Source organism: Sminthopsis crassicaudata, chromosome X, assembly GCF_048593235.1.
Source record: "Sminthopsis crassicaudata isolate SCR6 chromosome X, ASM4859323v1, whole genome shotgun sequence".
Lineage (NCBI taxonomy): Eukaryota > Metazoa > Chordata > Mammalia > Dasyuromorphia > Dasyuridae > Sminthopsis > Sminthopsis crassicaudata.
In genome coordinates, this window is record NC_133623.1 from 72,167,419 (window position 1) to 72,175,827 (window position 8,409).

At 44.5% G+C, this 8,409-nt stretch overlaps 1 pseudogene; it reads right to left on the reverse strand.

Annotated features, from left to right (window-relative positions):
- Positions 1 to 3,074: 3,074 nt before the first annotated feature.
- LOC141549067 (actin, cytoplasmic 1-like) lies at positions 3,075 to 5,368 on the reverse strand (annotated as a pseudogene).
- Positions 5,369 to 8,409: the final 3,041 nt, after the last annotated feature.

An 8,409-nucleotide genomic window follows, 5' to 3' on the forward strand; every position in this document is an offset into this window, starting at 1 on the left:
TTCTCCAAGTGGACTACAAAGATACTTGATATACATTATGTATAGGACATCTGTTTATTTCCTCCCCTCACATGAAAATGATGAAAATACAAAATCCTCACAAATGCACATTGACAATGACTTAAATATGAAGTAGTGACTTCTAACTCCTTTTCTATTTTTCCCTGGGGTTGATACTTTTAACATGAAACACTTAGTGAGGTTAATTTATTGGATAGACTTTTTATCTTCACCTCAGCTGGGGGGAGGAGGTAGGGAAGAAGTGAACATATTCGGTGAACATAGAGTAAATATCCTAATAGTAATAGCAATGATGAAAATAACAGTAGCAGTAGTAGTTGTAGTAGGAGTAGCAGCAGTAGCACAAATAGCAGTAAAGTAAGCGGTGAGTGGCTACAAGAGAGTGGTCAAGAATCCCCTTTAAATTGGCAGCAGGTTTAGGAGTGAAAGAGTTCACTCATTCCCAAATATTATTTACAAAATGAAAGTGTATTGTTAGATAGAGATCATTATAGCGGCAGATCTGTGGGAAATGGAGCTTTGCATTGAGAATGCAAAGGGAACTACCAAGGTCCATCTGCAAAAGACCTTCATTGATGGAAGCTGTTATATTGGGACTTAGTGAGGGTTGGGATAGCCCAAGCAAGTCAGACCTAGTGGGGGCTGGGGCAGCCCAGATCTCCTTTTGGAATTCAAAGGGGTGCTTTTTGACCAGGAGTTGTAATTGAATCAAAGGCATCTGGGAAAGACACCTTGTCTGGGGAGGATATGCCTTCCCCAGGAGGGGCTGAGACTCTGAAAGGGATCACAGATCAAAAGGAAATACAGTTTCTTAAAGGGACTACAACCCGCTTCAGTAATAATAGTAATAGTAGTAGTAGCAGCAGCAGCAGCAGCAACAGCAGTAGCAGTAATAGTAACAGCTGTAACAGTAGCAAAAGTAACAATAGAAGTAATAGTAGTAGCAATAGCATAAGTAATAGTAGTAGTAGTAGTAGCAACAGAAGTAACTAACAGTAGTAGTAGCAGCATCAGCAGATATAGTAGTAGTAGTAGTAGTAGTAGTAGCAGTAGCAGCAGTAGAAATGAAAATAACAGCAACAGTAGCACAAGTTGTAGTAGTAGTAGTAGTAGTAGCAACAGCAGTAACAGTAGCAACAGTAACAATAGAAGTAATAGTAGCAGTAGCACAAGTAGTAGTAGTAGCAACAACAGCAGCAGCAGCAGCAGCAGTAGTAGTAATAGCAGTAGCAGCAGTAATAGTAACAACAGTAACAGTAGCAACAGTAACAACAGAAATAATAGTAGTAGCAGTAGCACAAGTAATAGTAGTAGTAGTAGCAACAGAAGTAACAGTAGTAGTAGCAGCAGCAGCAGATATAGTAGTTGTAGTAGTAGCAGCAGCAGCAACAGTAGCAGCAGTAGAAATGGAAGTAACAGTAGCAGTAGCACAAGTTGTAGTAGTAGTAGTAGTAGTAGCAATAGTAGCAACAGCAATAACAGTAGCAACAGTAACAATAGAAGTAATAGTAGTAGCAGTAGCACAAGTAGTAGTAGTAGTAGTAGTAGTAATAGTAGTAGTAGTAGTAGTAGCAGCAGCAGCATTTACTAAGTACTTACTATGTGCCACACATCATGCTAAATACTTTACAATTATTATTTTATTTTATCCTCATTCCAGGAGGTAGATATTATTTCCATTTTACAGCTGAAAAAAACTGCAGCAAATGGGGATTAAGCAACTTGCCCAGGGTCATACAGATAGCGTTTGTCTGAGGCTGCTTTTAAATTTAAGCCTTCCTGAGATGAGACCTAGCCCTCTCTCTGCCATGTCACCTGCCTCCAAGCAGTGCTCTGTACTGTATTCCTCAAAGTCGACATTTTCCGGCAGGCCAAGCCCTGTTCATCTTTGTGTCCATGGTCCCACTTGTTCCTCCCAGAAGTTCTATTTTTGCTGTAGGAGACACCTTAGGAACGTAGGAACTCCTACACTCTCAAGGAAGCTATTTCCCCCGTCCATCTCTCATGATCGATTTTCAGTCACCTGTAGTCAAAGGGGAGAAAATGCAAAGCCTTCTGGGTAGTCAGGTGCATGAGGTGCTCTGTTGTCCTGTGTTCTCAAGAGGACCAATGACATCACTATTTCTGGGTCAAGGTTCAGTGTGGGGGTGGGATGGGGAGGGTAATAAGTGTGACTATAGCTGATCAGACCAATATGAGCGCGGAAGGTTCTACTACAGGATGGACACAGATAGTCCACATGAACATTGGGAGTGGAGATGTCTCTAAACTTGAACATCATTTTTTTTATTTCTTTTGATCTACTGTAATTCTGCTTTGTTCATAAAGCATTACGCCTTCTTTCATGTGAGCACCCCATGCCGGGCAGTCCTGTCCCAGCAGCTCCCAGGTCTCACAATGGATCCCAAGTTCTTTAGAGAGACCTTGAGAGTATCCTCGTATCTCTTCCTCTGACCTCTGTGTGAGTGCTTGCTTTGTCTAAGCCCTCCATAAAATAGCCTTTTAAGCAAACATGCTTTTGACATTAGAACAGCAAGGCCATCCCATGGAAGTTGTGCTCTGGGCAATAGAGTTCGAAGGCTGGTAATCCAGCTTGAGAAAAGACCCGTATCCCATACCGTACTTTTGCCGGGTTCTTTTTAGACTCTTCCTAAAACAATTCAAATGGAAGAGATTCCGTTTGCTCTGAAAGCCATGTGCAAGCACTCATCATTTCTTTCAGGGTACAGTACGTCCAGATAGGATTGTAGGTCGCCTCATTTGGACGAGGGAAGCAAAGAAAGAGCGGAAGCTCCCTTTTCTTTTAAGCCACCATCCCCTTTCCACCACCACGGCAGTCACATCGTTTGGCAGAGGTGGTGGGTAGGGACCAAGTGATCACTCAAGATTGACTGCGTCCACGTAAACCATGAAGATCTTCAGAGCTGATCCAGCAGAAGTCATTCCAATCAAGTGGAGCTCACCTCCTTGCCCTCGGTGCGCTAGGATGAGGTCTCGGGCAGAGGAACCCAAGTCTCTGGGTCAGGAAATGTAGTTCCTGGAATAGATTAAGCTTAACTGCCATGAGCCTGCTCTTTGTCCAAGCCTATGAGCTTCCTCATACAGACAGAGGTCGGCAGTTGCTGCTTCTTTGAGGAAGAGCTAGCCAGGAGTTTCATTTGGGCCAGAAACTGCAGGCCAGGGAGAGTAGAAAGCAGAGAAGCCTAGTGGTTACACTACTGGAAAGCCCCAGCATCTCTGAAGCATGAGTTGCTGCTGTTTGTACTCTAGCCACAGATATTCCCTTTGTGTGAGGGCATGGCATTCCCTATACCTGGTGCAGAGTGCCCGCCTGACTTAGCCTTTCCAAGTTAAATATTTGCATTTAACAAAAGCAGTGTCCCCAAGGTAAAATGACAATGTCAGCAGATTAGAGCCTTTCCACAAAGGGAACAATTCCTTTTTTTCCCTTTAACGTGTGCCCTTTTATTTGAACCGGTCAGTATACGGGTACACCTATAGTATACAGGTCAAAGCTGCTTCCCTCCCTCAAGTACTGGCACCAATGTCAAACTGTAAAGTTTGTAAAAATCGTAAAGTCTTCGTTCACATCTATGTTAGGGGCAGGGAGGGAATTCAGAGGGCCACTCTTTATGGCTCTGACAATTAAAAAAAAATAGGAACAAGTATTAAGGCAAAAGATGCAAAAAAAGATTCTTTTTGTTTTAAAGGATTACATAATTTCCATGTAAAGTGATGCTGATCCTTCCCTCCTTCCCGATTTGGCCACCTGGATTTTTGTTAGGTAGCTCTTTTTGCTCTATCTGTAGAGCAGGACGGCCTTCGTAGAGGCCTATGACAATGCATTATACAATTTTTGGAACAACTTATTTAAAAGAACAAACGTACAATCAGAGTCCTGGAGAACTCCGGGGATGTTTGCCTCCGACATACTTAGACTACTGATCACCTTCACCATTCCAGTTTTTAACTCCTGAGTCAAGTGCCAAAAAAAACCCCAAACAACAACAAATAAAGCCACGCCAATGGCTTCTCTTTGGGGCAATTATCATGTCGCACCCTTTGGAGAAAAAAACAACCCCAAAACCACAAACAGTCCGTTTAGAAGCATTTGTGGTGGATCCAGATTCATCACACTCCTGCTTGCTGATCTCTGTCTGCTGGAAGGTCCAAAGACATGCCAGGAGGGGGCCTCCAGTCCATATGGAGTATTTGCTCTCAGGTGGGGCAGTGGATCTTAATTTTCATTGTGCTGGGGGCCAGGCTTGTAATCTCCTTCTGCATCCTGGTAGCAATGCCCGAGCACGTGGTGTGGTATCGGCGGACAGATAGATCCTTACGGACATCAGTATCAGACTTCATGATTGAGTTGAAATTAATTTCATGGATGCCACAGGAATTCCTAAGGAAAATGGTTAGAAGAGAGCTTCTGGGCAGTGGAGCCTCTCATTGCCAGTGGTGATAACCTGGCCATCAGGGAGCTCGTAGTTTTGTTTTGTTTTTCAGAGAAGAGTTCAATGCAGCAGTGGCCAACCCCTGTTCAAAGGCTAGGGTTATGTAACACAGCTTCTTGGTTTCCCTCTCAGCTGTGGGAGTGAAACTGTACCCTCCGTTGATCAGGAGTTTCATGAGGTAGTCCATCAGATCTAGATGGAGGATGGCATAGAGCAGGGGTTCTCAAACTATGGTCCGTGGGCCAGATGCGGCCCGCTGAGGACGTTTATGAGCCCGCTGGGTTATGGGCTGAGGGGCGGAGACAGAGTGTGAGCTTTTGTTTTTACTCTAGTCCGGCCCTCCCACAGTCTGAGGGACAAGGAACTGGCCCCCTGTTTAAAAAGTGTGAGGACCACTGGAGAGAAAGGCATAACCTCCAGAGATGGGCACAGCATGGGTCGCACCATCACAAGAGTCCGTCACAGTACCAGTGGGTATGACTTTAGCACAGCCTGGATAGCAATGTCTATGGTGGGATGGCTGAAGGCCTCAAATATAATCTGAGTCATCTTTTTCTGCTGGCTTTGAGGTTCAGGGAAGCTTCCGTGAGCAGCATAAGGTGCTCTGCCACACAGAACTCATTGTAGAAAGTATGATGGCAGATCCTCTCCATGTCATCCCAGTTGGTGACAATACCATGCTCAATGGGATACTTCAGGGTCAGAATAGCTCTCTTACTCCAGGCCTAATGCTCCACATAGCTGTCTTTCCGGCCCATGCTCACCATCACATTCTGATATCTGGGGCACCCAACAATAAAAGGGAAGACAGCCTGAGGGGCGTCGTCTCCTGCAAAGCCAGCTTTGCACTTTCCTGAGCCGTTATTAACAAGAGAAGTAATATCATCATCCATGGTGAACTTTGAAGTGGCAAGTTTAAACTCTTGAGAGAGAGGAGGTAGTACCACATCGGAGGGGGGCAGGGGGGGCAAATGCACGCTGAGCGGAAGAACTCACAGTCAGGGGAATAATTCCTTGCTAACTAGGAGGGAGAGCTGAGCCAACACATGGTTGGTAACAGTGGAGCAGAAAAGGAATGGGCAACTTTCAGAAACTTGATGTCCAGCCCTGCATTTACTCCTCTGGCCAGAACAATGGCAAACATCAAGGTTGGCCTGACAAAAATAATAGAGACATTCAGAAGCTGCCAAACAAAAATCAAAAACTCCACAGAGTTTACCACGAAGATCGGCCGTATCTAAGGAGTCAGAGTTCAATTCCATCAAAAGTAAATTCAAGCAAAGCTTAAAGAGATGCAGGACTCTGGGCTCTATACGAATGCAGATGATATTCAGTTTTATGCTGATAGTAACTCTCTGAAACACGTTTATGATGCCCTATGGGCTATTTATGGGCAGAGACTTATGGTGCATCTCAACTACTCAGTGCTGATAGAACCGCACTGATTAATGATGATGATATGTGCCTGAAGAGATGAACAAAACACTTCCATAGCATTCACAACAGATGGACGGTCCCCAATCAATGCTGAAGTCACTGTTTACCTAAGGATGAAATCAACCCCTCTCTAGACAATTTCCAACTGAAGAACAGGTTTTGAATGTATTAGGTTCCTCTCTATGGCAAAACACCTGATGCTGACTCTATTCCAGCTGAGATTTACAAGGTCTACTGCTCACCCAAACGCTGACTGAAACTTTCCAGGTTATGTGGCAACCAGAAGTTATCCCCCAGTAATTGAAGACCATTGCCATCTCTGTAAATGTCAAGGAAACAAATTGTCCGGTGACAATTACAAGAGGGTCTTTTAGTCATTGCAGGAAAGAGTCTTGCCAGGCTCCTCCCTAATAGGCCGATCCTTCACTTCAAAGATACTCATCCACCTAAGAGCCAATGTGGCTTTAGAAAGGGCCGAGGAATAGTCACTACGGTATTTGCTGCCAAACAACTCGAGGAGAAATTCTAGGAGCAGAACAGAGACCTGGACACAACATTCATTGAGCTGACGAAGGCCTTTGACACTGTCAGTCACAAGGACTTGTGGGAAATTATGTCCACATTTGGTTGCCTGGAGAAGTTCATCAATATTGTACAGCAGTTTCAAGACAGCATGCTTGCCCAGATTCTGGATAATGGACAATGCTCTTGCACTTTCCCGGTCACCAATGGAGTGAAGTTAGGCTGCGTCTTGCTCCCATGCTTTTTAGCATGATGCTCTCAGCAGTGTCATCGGACACCTTCGACGAGGACAAAAACAGCATCAAGGTACATAAATTATTTTCCTGGCAGTATGTTATTTAACTTGAAAAGGCTACAGGCTTAGACTAAAGTGGAGGTAAGAGTTGATGCATGACTTTTTGATCTCAGATGACTGTGCACTCGATGCAGGCCCTAAAACTGAAATGCAGTAAATTCTGGATTGAGTCTCTGCTGCTTATACTAATTTGGGTCTAACAATACCAAGAAAACACAGATTCTCCACTAGCGAGCGCCACACCATCCATGTATGGAATCATGGGTTCACAGCAAATTAAAAAGTTTTGAGTGCAGTAGATAAGTTCACTTGCCCTGGCAGTGATGAAGTGTATGAAGGAACCAATGAATGAGATCCCTTCTGCTCAGAGATGCAGGTTTGGAAGCAAAAAAAAATTGCTAACCCCAGAGGCTGTGACAAAAATAGGAGGTTTTATTTTACACTAAGGGGCTTTCCCTATTCTGTCAATGGAGAAAACTGCAAAGAATGATTTTTAAAAATCTGCTTTATGGATAAGTCTAGGGGAAGTTTGCTAATCAGCCCAGGATTTCTCAATTAAATGTGAAGTCTTTCCTGAGACTGACTTCCCAAAGATCAATAGGAGTTTGATTTGCCCTTGAATGGTACTGCTTGTCTCGAGTGAGAGGATGTGAGACCACTTGGAGTCTGGGTTTTTGCAGATCAAGGAGACTCGGTTTTGGGGATTTCAGTTCCCTCGGGTCATTTTGGGTGATATTTTACACAAATGTTACAGAGTTCACTCGCGTCAGCAGTATTCTTTCCAGAGATGTACACACCGATAATGAGATTGATGCACACATTGCCAATGTCTGGCACAGAGCTCGGTGTTTGGGAGGCTCCAGAGGAAAATGTAGGAGAGAAGAGGGAGGAGGCTGCCTACCAAACTGAAGGCCTCCAGAGCTGTTGTGCTGACTTCATTGTTGTATGCCTGTGCAACCTGGACGGTCTGCCAGCCAGGAAACTGAATGGCTTCCATGTAATTCTCTTAGGAAAATTCTGAAGATCGCCTGGCAAGATAGGATTCCAGACATTGGGCCCTTTTCTCGAGCTCAACTGCCAAGCGCTCAAACTCTACTGCAGAGAGTGCAACTTCAATGGGCCGGCCACAATGTTTGGGTGCCAGTTGGACACTTGCCAGAAAGGCTGTTTTATGCAGAACTCACACCAGGCAAATCCCCCCCACTTTCAAGCTCTCTCTGAACAACTTTGGAAAGAAGACACGGCTCTGCAAATGAAACAGAATTATAGCAACTCTAAAGAAATGGGAGATGTGCAAATTTGGAGACATCTCCACTCCAAATGTCCACGTGGACTATCTGTGGCCACCCGGGTAGAGCCTTCTGAGCTCACGTTGGCCTGAGGGAACACACTATACTTTGACTCCACATAGTCATGTCACTTTGGTCCACTTTGAAAATGAAAGACAACAACCAACCAACACTTGTGCAAGCAGCCCCCATCAACCCATTCTTCTAATACATGCCATAAGGATTTATGCTTCCTTGGGGGTCAGCTCTGCTCCTACCTTCTATAAGAGGCCTTTCGCAGGGAAGGGCCTTTTAAAAAACTTTACATCCCCCCCCACTTAGGCACATAGTAAATGCTGAATAAAATGCTCATTGACTGATCCCAGATTTATAGGGGGCAATGTTTTCTTGA